Source organism: Notamacropus eugenii, chromosome 3, assembly GCF_028372415.1.
Source record: "Notamacropus eugenii isolate mMacEug1 chromosome 3, mMacEug1.pri_v2, whole genome shotgun sequence".
Lineage (NCBI taxonomy): Eukaryota > Metazoa > Chordata > Mammalia > Diprotodontia > Macropodidae > Notamacropus > Notamacropus eugenii.
In genome coordinates, this window is record NC_092874.1 from 43257761 (window position 1) to 43278313 (window position 20553).

Consider the following 20553-nt stretch of genomic DNA (forward strand, 5'->3'; position numbering starts at 1 on the left):
GTCCTGAGGGACCTCCCTATAAATCTGATACTACTGACCACTCTCTTCCCTTGGTCTGTATATGGAAGAAAGGAAAGAAGCCTTTATTAAGCACTTGCTATGTCCCAGGCAGAGCAGTTAGGTGGCACAGTAGATAAAGCACTTGGCTTGGAGTCAGGAAGACTCATCTTCTGGAGTAAATCCAGTCTCAGACACTTCCTAGTTGTGTGACCCTGGGCAAGTCACTTAACCCTGTTTGCCTCCATTTTCTCATCTGTAAAATGAGCTGGAGAAGGAAATGGCAAAGCACTCCAATATACCTGCCAAGAAAACCCCAAAATGGGGTCAGGAAGAATTGGACGCAACTGAAACAACTCAATAACAGCAAAAAACGTCCCAGGCACTGTGCTAAATGCTTTACAAATATCACCTCATTTAATGTTCTCAACAACCCTGGGAGGAAGGAGCTCTTATTACTCTCATTTTACAGATAGGGAAACTGAAGCAGATAGAAGTTAAATGATTTGCCCGCTGTCATAGAGATACTAAGTGTCTGAAATTAAATTGGAACTTGACTCTGCCTAGTGTTCTATCCACTGTACACTCTAAGTCCCTCCTATCCTGGTTCTCCTCTGATTTAGTTTACTTAAACTGGAGAGAAAGAGAAGCAACTTAGGCTCAGTACGCTTTGTTGTTGTCATTTTTCAGTCATGTCCAGCTCTGTGTGACTCCCTTTGATCCCCTACAATTCACTGATATCATAGCAAAGGCTACTGAAAGGCTGTCTGTACAGCAGTAGTACAACCACCAAGTCCCAGCCTGTTCTAATCCTGATAAATACAGTAACACATCAGACCAGGAACTGGTCAGCTCTGTGCCGATCTATAGATGTATTTAGAAAGGCTGCATGGTCAGCATCAGCAGTAAAAGCTGCCAAGTCCCAGCCTGTCCTGATCCTGGGACATGGTACCACAGAGCTGCTCAGCTCTGTGTCAGTTTCTCAGTGAGGTTAGAATGGCTCCTTCCCCATGGCTGGATGCGCTCCCATGGTAGGTTACTAGATGTAACTCCTTGCTCTTGGTTATAGCTGCTGCTCCCCTTCCCAGACAATCCCTGTTTCTAAAGTAGGGTCACAGGCTGATAAGTCAGACAGAGAAGGACCCGAAGTATCCGAAGGGTTTTTTAAGTGAAAAAAAAAAAGACAGGAAGAGTTTCAATCAATCAAAGCAAAAGCTGAAAGCAGCTGTTTGTGGACCTTGACCTAAATGAAAGAATGAGTGAAATCAGGAGATTCCAGACCAACTCAGGATGTCACACGGCAGTACAGGAAGACAGTGCCAAACGCACCTAAAAGTTATGTCTGAGGAAACCATGACAACAGAAAACAGACCTTGCTTTTCTCGAGCACTCTAGATCCAGAGAGTAAGGATCTAGCAGCTAGAATTGGAAACAAAGTGGATTAGGTGCCCATTGATCAGAGAATGGCTAAAAAAAGCTATGCTATATGAATATAGGTCTGTTGATGTGCAGTAAGAAAAAATGAGCATGGGGAATTCAGAGGAATATAGGAAGATTTATATGAACTGATACAGAGTAAAATAAGCAGAAACCAAGAGAATAGCACACACACAAAGGTGATAGTAATGTATATGAAAAGAACACCAAAAGAAAATCAAACTTCGAGTAACTGTAAAACCAGTGAAGACCTCACAAAACAGGTCATAAAATACACATCCTCTGAACAGGAAGACTTCAGAGAAGCCTGGAAAGATTTATATGATCTGATGCTGAGCAAAAGGAGCAGAACCAGGAGAACTTTGTACACAGCAACAAATACAGTGTGCAAAGACTCTTTCTGCTAGACTTAGAACTTCACTGCAATGCAAAGACTTAGAAAATTCCCAATGGTCCTTTAAGACAAAATGCCTTCCACATCCAGAGAAAGAACTATGGAATTCAATCGCAGATTATAGCAGATCACTTTCTTTTGTATTATGTTTTGGTTTGTTATATGATTTCTCTCATTCATTTTAATTCTTCTATGCAACATGACTATGGTGAAAATGTACCTAATAGGAATGTATGTGTAGAATCTATAAAAACTGTATGCCTTCTTGGGGAGGAAGGGAGGATTTGGGGGGAGAGGGGGAGGGAGGGAAAGAAAAAATCTAGATTGTATGGTAGTGATTGTGGAACCCTAAAAATAAATAAATAAATAAAATTTTAAAAAAGACACATCCTCTTCAAAGTAGAAAGACAGGGAACTATTTTTTTATCAGATGCAATCACTATCAAATATCTTTGTTTAATTGCTTTTCTTTGTCACAAAGGAGGGTTCAGTCTGGAAAGGGAATTGAATGATGTAAAAACACAATGCATCAACAAAATACAAACATATATTGTGCATGTGTGTATATATATATGCATATATATTGTTGACCTGAAAACTTGGTTAAGAAAAGGCAACAGGCTAAATGCATACATTTTATGATTTAATTAATTAATCAATTTCCTATTAAAGAAAACGGTAACATAATGCATTATGAAGCCAGAAATGTTCTGGCTACCGATACAAAGAATTGGGCAGCCTTAAATATGTTTTAGGACAAAGAAGTGTTCTGTGTCCTTCAGATTTATGATCTCCATAAGTGACTAACTAGACCATTAGTAAAGAAATTTCTTAATTGCATAGGTTGTAAATACAATAAGATAACAGAGTTTGACAAAGTTTCACATAGAAATTACGACCCAAGATGTCTGTGTTTTCTTTACCATTAACATGCCATAACATAGTATATGTCTACAAATATAAAGATACAAAGGAAAGCCTCATTATTCAAGATATAGTGTCTTAGGTTAAAGGTCTCCTTAAGGAGTGTAGAGTCAGCCTTGGCTGGCTTTTGCTGACATAGGAAGAGGCACTCTCTGAGTTTACTTCAGAGAGAACAAAGAGATTATTTCAAAATTTTATATTAAACATTACCAATATATATACACATACATATTTTTTTAATAGAGAGACTAGTTGATTTGGTAAAGCAGGGAAGAAAAGTTAAGATTTAGATGTTAGCTTGAAAAGCTAGACTCTGCAAGTACTCTGTGTACTCATACCTGCTCACATGTGGTGCTTCCCCCCAAGAGTCTTCACACTGTAGTTCTTGTATCCCAAATATCTAACTGAAATGTGTGATTTGTATGACTAACTCTAGAGATGGAAAATTGAAAATGGAGCAAGGAATTAGCAATGGCTCACCAATCTTCCATCCAAAAGAAGAAGCCATCTCTTGGGTGATGTCAATAGAAATGACCAGAAATGAACACAGGAAGCCCAGGCATTTTGAAATATCTTACCAAGGATGAAGAAAATGATTTGCTCACATTTGAAGAGTAAGATATTCTTCATGTGATTCTCAAAATTATCCTAATATTAAATGTTCTTCATGTTGTCCAAAAATGCAAAAATTGATGTTTGTTCATTATTAGTTTCTATCTTTGTCAGCCCATTATGCCAGCTACAATGTTCAATTTAGTTAGTTTGGTTGAGTTCTGAAGTTTGAGAAGCTTTCCATTTCTTCATCATTTTTACTTTTGATGTGTTTTTTAAAACTTCACCCAAACACAATCCCTTTCCTTTATTTGTCAATTTTTTTTTTAATGAATGCTGTATTTAGAGATTTAGGGGACTGTAACTTGACTAAAACCTGACAGATTTTATTTCCATTGCAAATTAGGTAACACATTTGATTCTCTGGCTACCCTCTCCCGCATTTCTGCTGTAGGGTAATTACTTTTTTCATCTTAATGCTTTATCAGTTTAAGAGCCTGTAAGGACTGATTGAGAGCTAGGTTGTTTTTTTCTTTTCTTCTTCTATCTGATTTCTCAAACTAATTAAATTGTACCTTTAAAACAATCACTCCTATATTTAGAATAGTTTTGTCTGGTCTTTTGTGTTTGATGAGATAATGCCATTAGAAAGTATGGTGTGCCATTTGGTTTCTTCTTTTGAAGTCTTTTGAAAGATAAAAATGTTCAAATTTTTGATAACTTCAAATCAAGGCAATCATGCAATAAGGTACGAGATCTTTTTTCAAAAATTTGGTTTAAACCTTTGATTTCATTAGCGTAAAGAATTTCCTACACCAATACAGATCAGCAACTCATTTATAACTGAATAATAATTATAGCAAAATCAGCAAACCAAAAACAAAACAATCTTCATCAAGGCAGATCAGCAATTTTTCTGTAACTTAAGTAATAACAGTTAGCATTTGTACGGCACTTTAGGATTTTTAAAGCTCTTTACATATGTTATTGCCCTGTGAGATTGGTGTTATTCTTTTTCTCATTTTACACATGAGGAAACTGAGGCTTTTAAGTTAAATGACTTGCCCAGGATCACATAGCTAGTAACTGAAGCTGGATTTAGATTTAGGCCAGCCATTCTGCAAAGTACAGCTATACAAAGAAAAGGAAAAAAAATACTGTTCATACCCTCAAGTAGTGCATATGCCATGAAAACTGATTCGCTTCCATTTGAACTGTCTTAGGAAAATTCTGAAGACCACCTGGCAGGATAAGGTACCAGACACTGAGGTCCTTACTTGAACAAATTGCCAAGCATTCAAACCATGCTTCAGAGAACGCAACTCCAACAGGCTGGCCACATAGTTCAAATGTAAAACATATGCTTAACAAAAAAAGGCTCACACAGGGCAAGCGTTCACATGGTGGTCAGAAGAGGCGATAGGAGGACACTCTCAAAGTCTCTCTCAAGAATTCTGGAATTGACTGTGTGACATGAGAGATACTGGTACAAGACCACTCACTCAGCATGGCATGCCCACATCAGAAAAGGTGCTGTGCTCTTTGAGCAAAGCAGAATTGAAACAGCTCAAAGGAAAGACGCAGGATGCACAAATCTAGAGTATGCACCCCAAATGTTCACACGGAATATCTATGCCCAATCTGTGGTAGAGCATTCTGAGCTCAAATCAGTCTGATCAACCAGTCAGACACACTAAAACTTGACTTTATCGTAGTGATATCATTTGGTCCTCTTCTAGAACAAAGGACAACCAACCAACTATGTTCTAAAGGAGTAAAAAACATGCAAATAATTCTATAGACAGAAGATAGAATACAATGTAAATGGAAGAGAACCTCAGAGGGAAAGCACTAGCAATTGGGGGCAGGTGGTAAAAGTCTCCTGCAAATGATGGGATTTATGCTGAGTTTTGAAGGAAGGCAGGGATGCCAGAATTCTAGGTGAATGTGTCAAATTATGATTGAAGACTTTGATTCATCACCTCCAAATCCATTTAGATACCACTTCAGACAGGCTAGACAAAGATTCTAAAGCAGGAGTTCTTTAACCCTCTTGGGGTTACAGACCCCACTGACATTGTCTGGTGAGGTCTATAGTTCTCTTCTCAGAATAACTTTTTTAAAGGCACAAAACAAAATGTAGAGAAATACAAAAGAACCCAATTAGATTGAAGTAGAGTTATCAAAAAGAATTTTTTAAACAAATTCATGAACTCTAGGGTAATAGATAATAAACATAGACAACAAACCTGAAGCTTTATTCAGATGTTGAAAGATTTCTGGGGGAAAGCCCTGCATCTGACCCAGAGAGAAAATGTGGGATAAGTAAGCATGCAAGAGGAGGCTAGCATTGAACTGTGAGTCCAAATGACATTCTTTCAATTATCCCACTGAGACTAGGTATGTGGTTATGGCTACCAAGTAGTAGCAAAGAATTGGAAAAATGAAAGACAAAATAAATCACATGGTGATTTCCTAGTTATTAAAATGTTCCCAAATGTCCCGCTGAGGGAGTGGAAGGAATTCTGGATTTGGAGTCAAAGGTCCTAGGTTTGGACAGGTAAATAACTTCTCTAGACTTGTTTCCTCCTCTGTAAAAGAATAGTTTGAACTAGTTGACCTCTAATATCCCTTCCAACTCTAATCCAATGATCCCATGAATCAATCCCCTGGCTCCATTCTGTTTCAGCTACAACTCTAAGGTGCCCAAACCAGTCAGACAAGCTTAGAGGTAGATTTTCAACCCTTTTAGTTTAGGTTCCTTAACTTGCTGCCTCATTGCCTAATGGCTGAAGGTGATGGACAAGGGTGTGAGCAAAACCTACTGGGCACCTTTGTGTGGTTCCCAACCCTGCCAAATGCAGTCTTAGCAGCAAACACTGAGAGTGTGAGCTTACAACTTTCCCAGGGTTCAGAGAAGGATATTTCTAGTGCATAAAAGAGTACTCCAACCAAAAATATCCATTTGTCCTTGAATATATAGCCAGAAGCAGTGGGTTCAAATCCTGGCTCAGCTATTAAAGATCACCTCCCTAAATCTCAGTTTCTTCATCTGCAAAATGAAGGGTGTTAGACTAGATAAGGTCCCTTCTCTCTGGAAATTTATGATTTTATAATGAATGCAGTTTCCAGACTATCAACTCTCCAGCTCCCCTAAACTCCAGATGCACACAAGAGCCACCAATCGAGTTTTTAGGTTGTGTTTTTTTTCTTTCTTTTCAAAAGAAAACTAATTGCTTTGGCCTCCTGCCATGATGCAGTGCCTAACAAAGTCCTGTCTGAACTTGTTTGCTGTCTGCTGAATAACTCGACCTTTGGAACTGCCGGGCTTCAGGCAATTTCCATCACCTACAGCCCAGGTGGCCACAAGGTCAAAGCCACAAAGCTAGGGCCTTAAACCAGTCAGGTAACTTGGGGCTCAGTAGGACCACAAGGTGGGGCCACATCTGAGCATGCCGCCAGAAAGAACCTGAGCTGTAAAGCTTCCCATGGGTTCCTTCCCTGTAACATCTGAGTGTATGGTGTTCCATGTGTAATGGAGGATTCATTGATTTCAAGCTGGACTTCCAGCAAGAAGTCATGTAAGCCAACTTTCTCCTTTTACCTTTGAGGAAACTGAAACCTAGAAAGGTTAAAAAACATGTTCAAAGTCACAGGTGTATGTGTGTGTGTGTGTGTGTGTGTGTGTGTGTGTGTGTGTACGTGTGTGTGTGTACAATTGGGGACCTGGAGTCACAAAGAATCACCTTTCTGAATTCAAATCCAGACACTTAACAGCTGTGTCACCTTGGGAGACTCAAGCCCTTCTAAGTCTCAGATTTATTATGAGAAAAATAGGGATAATAACAGCCCTTCTCTCCCAGGGTCATCATGAGGATCAAATAAGATGATCTATGTACAGTACTTTCCAAACCTTAAAAGATCTATGTAAATGTGAGCTCTCATTGGGTCGATTCAACTCTCTTCCCCAATAATCTGGTTTACAGGAGTTGGCTTAACAAAACCTTTCTTCAAAGGTTGTAAAAAGATCAACATTCCCCTGGTAGAATTATGTTTAGTTCTAAACTGGTAATGCCCAAGATTTACTATATATTCAAAAACACTAAGGCACGCACTCGTTCCAGACAGTTTGCAGTGCACAGACATGAGCTTACTTCCTTGTCATTTTCAATGATCTGCCTATGCCAAATGTCTACTTCTAAACTGACAAAATGATGTGTACACACGCACCTGTTGGCTGAAGCCCAGGTAAGGTCCTCTCACTCTTGATCAGACTCAATCAATGACTAAATGGAAAACTTGTATGACACAGCCACCAGTGGAAATGCAGTTTCTGTGCTAATGGACCCTAATCAAGGCAGATGCTCTCAAGTAAGTAAATGATTGGTAGTGAGAGCAGAGATCTGAACAGAAGCATGATGCAGAAATTAGGTGTTTGTGCCTACTGTTCCAGCTGATAAAATTCGCAGAATTTTTCAAAAATTTCACAAAGAAAGCACCTTAGGGCATCCCCTAGTCCAACCCCCTAATTTTTTTTTTTTTTATAACAGGGTAGTGATTATATTTATTTTCCAAATAAACACACAAAATGCAAGTTATAATCAATCAGTGGTCAAGTCCTGATCAGGTCTTAACAATCAAGTGTTGGCAAGTGAGTGTGTCACACATTGTCGGGAAGTCCAGCACACGTCAGCAGGAATATCTGCAGGTAATGCCTTTTTACAATACACTATACTGTTACATGACAAAATACTGCATCATCAAAATTTCAATACAGGAAAAAAAACATAAAAATAATAAATTATTAAATTTAAGATGCATCATTTCAAAAAAAATTATATCCTATATTTTATTATATCTTATATCCTATATTTTTTTGAAATGATGCAAACATCAAAAACAAACAAACAAACAAACTCGTTAAAAGGTAAAAGAAAGTAGATTTCCAGGGTGGCATCGAGTAATTTTCTTTTTTTTTGAAAAGTTAGTGGTAGGACAAACAAGTTGGGGAACTTCTGCCCTAGTTGATCCAATACTTTTTCCAGTGTTTCCTCATGTTCTTCTAGAGTCTCCCCAAAGACAATACTGTCAACAAAAAGGACCTCCTCTGACCCTAACAGCTGTGCATTTTACCCTGATTTCTCTCCTGCATTCCAACCGCCTGTCAGACATCTTCACCTGGGAATTGTTTAGGCTTCTTGAAAACAGAACCCACCATCTTCACCACTTAGCTCACATCTCCTCCAAACTTCATATTCCAGAAGTTGAAAAGACTTAAATCCAGGACAATCCTGTAGATGGACTCTCTCCAAGCTACTCGATGGAGATGGGCGGGTCTCCTAGGTGATACTTAGTATCCTAGCCGGCCTCCGGGGCTGATATTTACAAAGCCGACCTCTCAGTTTCGTTCTCTCTCCCTGCCCGCCAGGTGTCCCGGTTGCTGCGGAGGCGCTTCCACCGCTCGGCGCCCGCGGCGCTGCAGGTACGGGGTAGGGCGGCAGGGGCCGCGGGGCCCCAACCCCCTAATTTTACAGATGAGGACATTATACTCTAACATAATAATGAGGAAAAAAAGTTAGGAAATATCCTTCAAACAAGCTTAGGCCCAAAAGAAAAAAAGTATTGAGGAAGACACCTCCCTCTGCTCCTTTGCAGAGGCTGAGTTCCACCATATGGAACACTGTATATAACACCACTGATGTGTTGAAGGGTTTTCCTGATTTTTCCTCCTTTTCTTCCTCTTTTTCAAAATACCATTTGTTATAAGGAATGACTCTCTGGAAGGAGATATAAAGGGATGGAGAAAGAAATCTAACCAAGATAAAAATAAAAGGTATCAATAAAATCCATTTTTCATAAAATAAAATGAAAATACACTCTTCAAAAATCATCCTCCCTATCCTAGGATCTGCTTGGAGATATGACACAGACTCTTCCCTCTCTTGGAAAAACAAGCTAGTTTCTTTTCTGCAAATAATGAGTTTTCTCTGAGGCAAATTGGAAAAAAAAATGGTCTTCTATAAACAAGATGAAAAATGCCTTTCATATGAAAAACTTCCAGCATTCAGTGACTCTGGTACTGAGAGTATGTTTTTACTTTTGTTTTTGTTAAAAATAAAAGTGAGTGCTTAAGTTCCTTTTTTCAGATAAGGCAGTGGTATCCTTTGTCTGAAGGAAAAAAATCAATCTAATTTGTTCTTTCTGGGCCAGTGGCATTGACGTTTAGATGAAAATTTATACTTGCTACAGCTGCTCCTGGCACTTGGGTACGTGTACACAGATAGATCAAGATGTTTGTTTATCTCCAGGATCATTTCCAAAGGCTGCTCAGTAATTGGACATGGCACCACATCTGCTTTGGTCTACTTTAAAAAGCTTGGCTCTCATCCCACTTGACTGCTTAATATTTAATCTTCTGGGGAGCCACTTCCACCATGAGCTTCCTTCAGGATATATGACTGGTGAAAAATCTCCTGAATAAAACCAAAATGGCATCCAGGGAGCGTCTGGACTGGTTGGTAAGAAGGGAGCTCTAATACAAATTCATGGAGTTGGAGAAGGTTAGAGACAGAAAAGGACTTAGAAGATCACCTTGCCCCCAAACTTCCTACATGCAGCCTGTGAACAAATGGACAAATGAATGAATGAAAAAGCATTTATCAAGTGCTTATGTTATATAAAGCACTGTTATGAATATAAATGGAAAAGTCAGACATCCCCTGCTCTCAAGGAGCTCACATTCTAAGAGGGAGTGTGAGAAAATCATGGGAGAGGTACTAAGAAGGAACACAAGTACCTGAGTCAAGCAGTTTATAACTCACAGACATGCAAGAATGTGGTTCTCCAGCCCTTCTGTCCTACCAGCAAGGGCAAGCATAGGGGAGGGGGGAGGTGTATGGCAGGATGTCTACTTGAGTTGAGAACCCAGAACTCTGGATTTTTGTCTTTATGTTTGGTTGTTAAAGCTGGACAGATTCCCAAGGTCCAAGAAGAGAGGAGACCTTAAGGATAATAAGTCAGTGACTGGTCAGACTGCACCCTCCTCCCAACTGTGTAGATCTATGACCACAAGGCCACTGTGATTAGGAAAGTGTGCTAAATGATTACGATCAGGAGAACCTTGCAAACACTGCCTAAATGAAGCTGACTAAATCCATTATTGGGTACAAAGGAACTTCTCAATATACAGACTGATCAACCAGGGATCAAATATGATGTCATTTCTGTTGACAAAGGCATAGTGATAGACAGTGCTCCCAGGGAGATAACACATGTGGAAAGTTTCAGTTGCAAGTCAGATGGAAAGATCCCATGATCTTTAGGGTGAAACTGCAAAGCAGATGGTCATGCCTCCTCTCTAATGTCATTTCTACTGATAAAATTAAACCAGCTCTTGATGTTGAACCATTTGACAGTACCAGATCCTTCTTTTTTAGATTTTCAGTAGTTGTGGTGGCAACACCTGCAGGAGCAATTGGTCAGTGACAACTCCACAGGAGTTACTTCCAAAATCAAGGGCTTCAGGGCTGGGCTGGAAACAGAACTGCTGGTCTGGAGGGTGTTGCCACTCCTAGGGCTCTTGGCTTACTTGACAGTTGGTAGTAGTTGGCCATCAGATGGTGCTGGTGGTAGCAAGGAAGTGGGACCTTTTTTCCACAGGGTTTGTTCCCTTGAATAATGGTGGGGGGGGGGGGGGGGCCAAGGCTGGAAGCAGAGCCTGTGGTCTGGGGAGGCATTGCAATTCCTAAGGCTCTCAATTGAGAGTCCTGAGCTATTTCCATCAGGGTATAAAAGGAAATGGCAGTGTATCTGACATATGCCACCTCCTGTCTTTCCCTCAGGGTACCTTGCTGCTTTAGATAAACTGGTTTCCTTGTCCTGTAGGTGGCAATTTGGTCAGCTGTTACCCAGTGAAACCCACAGAAAACCTGGCTTCAAACCCCTCCTCAGCCACTACATAACTCAGGCCTCAGTTTCCTCATCTGCAAATGAAGGGGCTGGTTCTCTAAGAATCCTTCAAGCTCTAAATTCTTGGATCTTAAACCTGTGAAGCCTGCATGAGATTTTTAGCAAAAATATTTTTACCTAATTAGCTAGCAAAAAACATTAACCAACAGGGTGTAACCTCCCAAACTTTCTGGCTATGTGGCCAAAATCTCAGTAATGTTTGGCAGAGTTGTAACCAGGGTGGAGCAACTAGATCTTTGTCCCAGGATGTTAAAAATTAGAGGAAGCAAACAGCAAAGTCCCAGGTGTACTTCCTCCCCTTGACAGCCAGAGCCCTGGACCCTGGCCCCCTTAGCTCCTGGAAAAAACAGTCAGTCCTTCAACAGCATAAAACCCTGGCAATGTCCTGAGTGAGGGCACACAGTTCCCCCACTAAGCAGTTCAAAAAATCTTTAGAAATAATATATTTTAAATAGGGCAACTCCAAAATATATAATACCTATAGATCTACAATCATTTCAAAGCCATGTCTTGTAATAACTAAATATAGATTCAGGTACTTACTTGACACAATAACCAAAATCCAGCAATGGGCCCTTGGTCTTGCTGAGTCCCTCCCCCGAGTTCCCCCTGCAGCAGCTTATTAAGTGCTCAAAGGCTACAGATGCCAAATGTGAGAGATCCTACTTCTCTCTCCGCCAGGATCACCTCAGAGAGAGTACCTGGGTTAATTGCATTCCAAGTATGGAATTTATTTAGTCATTCATTCATTCATTCATTCATTTTTTTGTTTGTTTGTTTTTTGGACTTGACTTCACTCATGTAGAAAACTCCCAATGAAGAACTCCCTCTACCAAGTGGCCTGTGCTATGAAACTTACAGTTTCAGAGAGTCATCTGGGCACCCAGAGGTTATAAGCAACTGGTCCCAGTCACACTCTTGAATACCACTGAGGAGCAAGCAATTCTGCCTTCTACCTCATTCTCCCCTCCTCTTCCTCTTTCAATTTCTCTTCTTTTTCTCTCCCCAAACCCATTTCTAAAGTGGAAAAAAAAAGCAGAGAAAGAGGAAATTATCAGGGATTGTTCTGGAGAGAAATATTTTGTTTCCTCTTCTTTATAACCAGCTCCAGTCCTGCTGATAAGGGAACATTACTTACCTGATTTCCTTTTCCCAGTACAGCAGCTCACTGAGGGTTAGTCACCATATCTTGCTCCATCAATAAAAAAAAAAAAATGTGTTTTGAAAATTATGAGAGGCAGCAAGGAGTCAAGAAGATCTCTGGGGCTCCCCCATATCCTGTCTGTGTGACCTTCAGTTTGTCACTTAACACCTAAGTGTCCAGGAACTTTCTAAATCTCTAAATTGCAGAGCAAATGATAATATGCATTGGTAAGGAGGAGTTTCCTTGGTAAGAATTTCTATATGAATGAAATCACATGTCCAGCCCCACCCTCAAATAAATAAGAAAAAGAAAATAAATTCATAATAACTAGACTAGTAGCAAAGTGCCTAAGTTCTGAGATGGTGCCCAACTCCTAGTAAAACACCTTAGTCAATGGGCTAGCTAGAGTTGGGAGGTGTGTAATAAATGATTTGCATGAAGATCAGGAGGTCCAATGTACTTGAAATTACTCATTCAGGCATGTATTTCCAGTAAGTTACTCCATGGAAACCAGCTGAGCACTTAAGGGATGGAAACTCATCTTTAAACTTTTGTTGTCATTTCTCTGGCCAATCCCTGGGATACCTCCCTACCTACACCCCTCCTCTTAGAATCCTTAGCTTTTTCCAGTCTCAGTTCAGGTATTAGCTCTTCTCTGAAGCCTCCCTGATCCCCTTTCTTCCCATACACCTTCACCCTTTACCCCCAGTTTTCACTGCACTCTCCTCCCTAAAGTTTTTTTTTTTATATTTACTCCTCTGGATACAGAGAGTCATAGATTTAGAACTAGGGGGGGACCTCTGACTAACATTCTACAGATGAAAAAAAAGTAACAGTTAAGTATATGGTCTGTAGAGTTAAGTGATTCATAAGCCCCTTGCCCCATTTTTTTTCACCATTGTATGCCCAGCATCTGCCACAAAGCCTGGCACCTCCATAAATGAATCTGTAATCTCTTTTATTGGGGAGTTCAAACAATAATGCATAGCACAACCCATTCACGTCTGCCCATTCCCATAGGACTTTTTATCTATGTTCTCTCAAAAAGTTAGACACTGGGAGTCTAGTCTGCCCAAAGTGCAGAAGTCCTTCCTCATTTTCTCTCAACTCTGTAAAAATACCAGGTGAGCACTGCAGAGGCCTACCTGATATTCTTTGCTCTTACCAGCCCATCTTGTCTTCCTGTCTTATGATAGCACCCTTTACTCCTTTTCTTTAGAGTTCTTTGTTGGTTATACATCGCAGTCCATTCATTTTCATCACGTACCTTTCTGGCCCTCTGGGATGTTTATCTTTAGTTCTTCCAAGGCAATAGACTTCCACCTTTTGCTGCCATATAACAATACTGGTAGGATGTTAATATCAAAAAAGTGTTCCTATGTTCTCACCAGAAGTTCAAGGTCAGTAAAAGAACTATGCATTTTCCTGAAAGTCCTCATGCCTGCTCTCCTCCTCCTGTTCAACTGTGAACCTAGCTCACTGTCTGTCTGGTGGCATCTGTCCTATGTTGGCCAAGCTCTATAGGATGCCCACCTATTCAACTGAATGTCAAAGTCTGGGCGTTCTTTCATCCACTTGGTCTTTCTTGTATAGAAGGACAAGCCAAATTCCTTTAAATGATTACAGCTCTCTTCCAGGAGACTCCGCAGTGTCCAGAATCTTGCTGCAGAAAGCTCATTATCACCAGACAGAAGAATCCCGAATATCTCCTAGTCCACAAGGAATCCCTCAACCTTGACTTTTCCCTGGATCTCCTTCAAGATGGTGGTACATACACATTTCACTCTCTTATGCCTCCCCTGAGGTTTAATATTCGAAGGCAATAATACAAAATATTTACGTTGTTCAAGGAATCCTAATGTTCTTGAGAAGGCACAGTAAATGTATTTACTAAAGATACTTGTTGATGGATGCCCCAAAGTCACGTGTTTTCTCTCTAAATCAGACCACCACAGTATCGACAGACTAACATCTGAGTGCCTGCTACGAGCCACGGCCTGCTACGTACAGAGGATACGAAAAAAGGCCGAAAAGTGAGTCTCGCCCTCAAGGAGCTGAGTTTAAAGGGGATGGCAACTTGCGAACGAGCCACACAAACAAGATATAAAGCCCAGGAAGCGAGAGCTTCCGGTGGAAGCCGGAAGGAAGCCTCGAGGGGAAATGAGGCGGGAGCCTGGGAAAACCGCCTTCCCACACCACCTTCCCCTCTTAGAATGAGTTCTTTAAGGTCAGGGCTGATTTCCTCCTCACTTTTCTCTAGTCCTCCGCACCCGGCACGTGTGCATACAGCGGATACTTAATAAAAGCTGATACAATTCTCCTGGCGTGGCCTCGAACTGAATCAAGTTGAATTTTCTTCCCAGACTGCCTCACGGTAGAAGAGGTGAAAGGTGGGAACCCACCCACGCAACCCTACGAGCCAGAGGCGGACGCGGAGGCGTGGCTCGGCCCCGCCCAGCAGGGGACGGGCCAGAGGCGGAAGCGCGGCTCGGCCACGCCCAGAAGGGGGAGGGCCAGAGGCGAGGCTCGGCCCCGCCCAGCAGGGGGCGCGCCGGCGCACGGAGCTACCTACAGGTGATTGAGGCCGGGCGTCTCCCGTTAGAGAGGGGCTGGGGGGACGGAGCAGGTGAGAAGCGCCGCACCCTTGGGGTGGGATCGGGGGTGGGGGTGGGGGGTAATCTGGACATCCCCTTCCCACACCTAGGAGGACTAGCCTGGCCCGGTCCCGACCACACCCAGCAGTGGGGAAAACTGAGGCCCAGGAGAGGCCTCCCGGTGGAGGCCTTGTTCTGGGCCCGCCCCGCCCCTGACCCCGGGGGCCACCAAGCCCCTTCCCCTCCCAGGGTCTCCATTTCCTCCTCTGTAAAATATGGAAGTCGGCCTCAGGGGCCTCGGGGGCCCTTCCCGAGCCACACGGACCCTCGGGCGGCGAGGGCGGGCGGCCTGTGGGAGCCACGGGCAGCCCCCGCCGTGCTCTCAGGGCCGGACCCGAAGCACCCACCGTTTACAGGGCATTGTAAAAGTCCGGGCCTGGTGACCTCCGACGTTGTAAACGCTCTGTACCTGCGCGTTTGAGGCCTTGGGTCAGATCAGCAAAGAGCAATCTGCTCTGATGCACTACTGACTGTCCTCAGCATTCATGGAGCACCTTTAAGGGCTTAAAGTGGGCGGCTAGGTGGCGGGGTCCATAGAGGGCAGGGTGGACCCATCTTCCTGAGCTCTAAATCTGCCCTTAGCCACGTCTGCCTCAGTTTCCTCATCTGTAAAATGAGCTAGAGAAAGAAACACCAAACTCCTCCAGGATCTTTGCCAGGAAACCCTGGGGGGAGGGAAGGGTGGACACAAGGAAGAGTTGGACACAACTGAACCATAACAGATACATGTGAAGTCCCGCAAAACATTTTCATATTGGCCGCGTTGCAAAAGAAAATAAAAAATGATTTTTAAGGATGCCTTACATTCAGAACTCATCAGTTCTTTCTCTGGATAGCATTTTTCATCATGAATCCTTTGCAGTTGCCTTGGATCATTGTCTTGACCAGAGTAGCTAAGACTTTTAGAGCTGATCATCCTTACCGTATTGCTGTCCTTGTCTGCACCATTCTCCTGGTTCTGCTTACTTCACTCTTCATGAGTTCAAATGCCTTCCACAGTTTTTCTGGAACCTTCCTGTTCATCATTTCTAATAGCACGAAAATATTCCATCACAATTATATACCACAACTTGTTTAGCCATTTGAAAGGAGGAAGAAAGGAAGGAAGAAAAGAAGGAAGGAAGGAAGGAGGGAAGGAAGGAAGGAGGGAAGAAAGGAAAGAAGGAAGGAAGAGGGAAGGAAAGAGGGAAAAAAGGAGGGAAGGAAAGAGGGAGGGAAGGAAGGAAGGAAGGAGGGAAGGAAGGGAGGAGGGAAGGAAGGAGTGAGCTGCATTGCCCAACTAGAACTGACCAGTGGGATCCCCAGTGGGGCAGCCCATACAACTCACAGGTTGTTGTTTGTCCTTTGTTCTCAAAGAGTTCCCTGGCATTAGGAAGGTGATGCCATGATTTGCAAGTGAACTGAATTTAAGTGAGTGAGGACTGTGCAGAGTCACCAGCCTCACTCTGTCCTCTGGAGCCATCTGGGTCCAGTAGCCAGATATGGATCAGATGTCTCCCCTTGGAAGGAATGAGTTCATTAGTAAAGGAAAGTTCTCTAAGGTCCATTTTAAAGTTTTCAGCTCTAATTCTCTGCCTCTTCATTGCTGTTCTTATAGTTGACTAAAATTTACTTTTTGTATCTTTACCCCTTGTCTTTTCCTTCTGCCTCTCTTTCCATTTGTCTCTTTATTCTCTGTGCTTTCAACCTTTTTATCACTTTTATTTTCATTTTGATCTTTTCCTACTGTAGCATCTCTATCTTCTTTTCCCTGTCTTTATTTTAGCCTCTTATCTTCCCCCCACAGAAAGGATTAGATCACCAGGTGACCAAAACATAAGCAAGGATCCATGTGGGTGAGTGACACCTGACTGTCCACAGGCACAGAGCCCACTGACTATAAGAAGGAATGACAGGAAGCAGGTGTGCCCAGTCCTCCCTACCTTCCTTGGGTCTTATGGTGCATGATGAAAATCCAGGTGGTACTTTACCAGCTAGTCTATTCTGTCTGCACCAGCGTCACCATCCAAAGGCAACCCTTATTTCCCCTCTTTCTGGAAAGAAGCACTTTAGGCAGTCATTAGACATCAGTCTGACCCCAGGACAATTGCTAAGTTAAGACCCTGGCCTCTGGCAGTGACCCCCATCTCTCCCCCTCAGCAAAAAAAAGTTTATTCCTTTGGAGTAGTTTCTTGTTCTGTGTTCTAACTCTAAATTAAACCTTCCTCCCCTACTCTGCTCCCAGATCCCCGAGGGTTTTTCTGTTCCTCACACAAGCCAGAATGTGCAAAACAAACAAAAAACCATGATTTTCCTACCTTACTACAAATCCCTAGGAAACAGTGCTTTGAATTTAGTCATCTCTGAGTGGGGCCCAAAAGCCTTGTCAACACCAAGCCTGTCCAGGCCTTATTCTGGCCTCTTCCCTGCTCCCCTTTCCACCTCACTCCCCACGGCAAAAGCAAAATCTCTCTGCTGTGACTGCGTCCAGTGCCAGGGGTGTGGATGGAAAGATTTCATCCTCCATCTCTAAGGAGGGAAACACTACTTCCTCGCCTTTCCCCCCCACCTCTAACTTTTTTCCTTCTCTTTCCTCCTTGGGGCCCCTCCCAGCATTCTGTGTACCAGGTGGCAGCATCAGCAGTAGGTAGGCCATGCTGGTCCTTTAAGTCTCTTGACCTAGCCAAGGGGGAAATGCGTCAGAGGTTTTACCAAAGCACCTCACTAGTACGACCAGTTGCTGTGGCAACTGTGCAGTGAGAGGGCAGTAGTGTTTTCTCTGAGTTTGGTATCCTTAACTTAAGAAACTGTATTTTTAGAACATGGAACTGCAGGTCTCTCTTATGTATAGCTTCTCTTTTTAAAAAACAGTTAATAATTTTAACATATAACTTTAAAAATTGTATTTTAAAAATATTTTGTTATTAGGGAAGTTGTTTTTATTGCATTGAGCCTGAATCATGGGACTGGCCTAGGTTAGTCCTAGCCCAGAATATCCTACCACCAATCCATCTTTATAACTCAAGGAAAAATAAATAACCCTCTCCTCCATTAAACAGAACATTTAAAGTCAAATTCTTCAAGGTTTTAATGTATTTGCCTAATGGATGTAAGCGTAGGGTGATTTGTAAACTAGAGTATCTCCAGAGTGATATATGTTGGCAAGAACCGGAGACTAGAATTCTGAAGACTTTGATTTCAGTATAACCCCAGTTTTACCTTTAGCTCTATGACCTTGGATGGGTCACTCTACTTCCCCAGGCCTCAGTTCTCTTTCTAAAATGGAAAAGTTAGAGTAAATGATACCTGACTCCTTTCAGCTCTGATACATAATGCTGTCATAATGTCATTGAACAGAATATGAAACATGGCCACCTCCTTTGCAAATGGTTCTTTGGCTTCCTGCTTCCAACCCTAGAAAAATGGTTTTCTGTCCATTCCATCTCCTTGTCTATAGTTCAGTGTATATAGTGTATAACAATATGGTTCTGCTCTTTCCCTCCAGAGCACCTTATAAGCCTTAATAGAAAACAATAGGAGCTGTTATGGATAGTCAGTGAAGTCTAACACTAAATTCATTGCATTCCCTTCTAAAGCCTCCCATCTTCCAAGCTTGCTCATTTCTGTCAAAGGTGCACTGCCATCCTTCTAGTGTCTCAGGTTCCAAATCTCAGTATGATCTGGACCCCTCACATGCACACCCCACATGCCCAATCAGTTGTCAGATCTTGCCATATTTCTTGCATCTAACCCCTTTTCTCAACTTGCAGGGCTATCCTTTTAGTTCAGGCCCCCATTACCTAATTCGACAGCTTTCTAATTGGTCTCCAAACCTGATCTCCCCAGTCTTACACACTGCTACTAAAGTAACTGTCCTTAATATCAGGGCTGACCATGTGACTGTCCATGTCCAATGGCTTCCTGTTTCCCCCGGATAAAACATAAATTTCTCTGTTTAGCTTTTAAAGCCCTATATACCATGGTCCCAGCCTATCTCTCCAGCCCCACTACTCCCCCTTCTCTTTCTTTTCATACAGTACTCCATCTCCTGTCTCTGTGCCTGAAGCATGCTCCCTCCTTACCTGTGCTTTAGAATCAAAAGGTAGCTTTTCCTTAAACAAGCAGCATGGGATCCATCTTCTATATGAAGCCTTTCCTGATACCCCCAGTTGCCAGGGCACTACTTTGTATTAACTGTTTCATATGGATTTATATTTATCCATGTATTTTTAAAATGTATTTCTCATTTCCTCCTCTAGAATGTAAGCTACTTGTGGGTGGGGATTATTTCATTCTTTGTTCCTGTGTCCCCAGCACCTAGGGCAGCACCATGCACATAGAAGGTGCTTAATACATACTGGTTGATTGATTAAGTCCATCTTTTTTTTTCCTGAAGCTTTTAATTACTCTTCCTCGCCCCCCCCCCATCCCAGCCCTGCAATATGACCTCAGAACTAAACCTGTGCCCTGCCAAAAATAACCAGAAGGTGAGGCCTGAGCCCCTAGACTCACAGTGAATAACTTATCACCCACCCTCACTGGGTCCATCCCAATCCAAACCCTTGCTCCAGGAGCTGTTATAGAGCTGAATTGGGTTTTGAAGGAAGAGGTAGTTGATTATTTTTCACAACCATGGATACAGGGAAATTCATAACCAAATAAGAGATAGAAAGAATCTTAGAAAATAAACTTAGAAAATATTGATTTCATGAAATTAAATAGTTTTTGTACAAACATAATTAGTGTAGTTAGAAGGGAAAGAAGGAATAGAAAATATCTTTGCAGTAAATTTCTCTGATAAATATCTAAGATATGTAAGGAACAAATACACAAGAGCCATTCCCCAATAGATAATTGGTCAAAAGGTATGAATAGGCAATTTTCAAAGGAAGAAATTGAAGCTATCAATGACCTTATTTAAAAAATAACCTTGTGAAAAAATACTCTGAATGACAAGCAAAGAAATTCAAATTAAAACAACTCAGGTGTTTTCCCATCTATCATATTGACAAAGATGACCAAAAAAAAAATCACAATTGTTGAGGTCCGACCATACTGGAAAGCAATTTGGACCAATGATCAAAGAGTAACTGAACTATGCACATACCCTATGACCCTGCTAAACCACTACTAAGCCTACACCTCAAAGAATGGAAAAGACCTATACGTAAAAAAAAAAATTCCATCTTTGTTATGGCAATGAAGTAGAAATTGGCAGTGTACCCATCAATTGGGAAGTGGCTGGACAAATTATGTTATATACATGGAATGGCATGGAGTGCCATAAGAAAGGACAGAAGGGGTTTTCCTGAAACCTGAAAAGACACGTATCGATAGAAGCAGACAGAAGTGAGCAGAACCGAAACCGAGCCGGTGAGAGCCGCTGAGCGCCAGATATCAGCGCAGCAGCCCTTGAAACCTTCAGCCTGAAGACTAAACTTCGGTAAGTGATCTACTTGAACTTCCGGGAGCTAGGATGGCGGAGTGATCAGTAAATGCTCTCT

General features: G+C 42.0%; 1 long non-coding RNA gene across 1 annotated transcript in view; it reads left to right on the top strand.

Annotated features, from left to right (window-relative positions):
* Positions 1–14940: 14940 nt before the first annotated feature.
* LOC140532668 (uncharacterized) overlaps positions 14941–20553 on the top strand; it is a 49368-nt gene continuing 43755 nt past the window's right edge. The window contains exon 1 of the long non-coding RNA XR_011976613.1: positions 14941–15042. This is a non-coding gene — a long non-coding RNA (uncharacterized lncRNA). The remainder of the gene's footprint in view (positions 15043–20553) is intronic.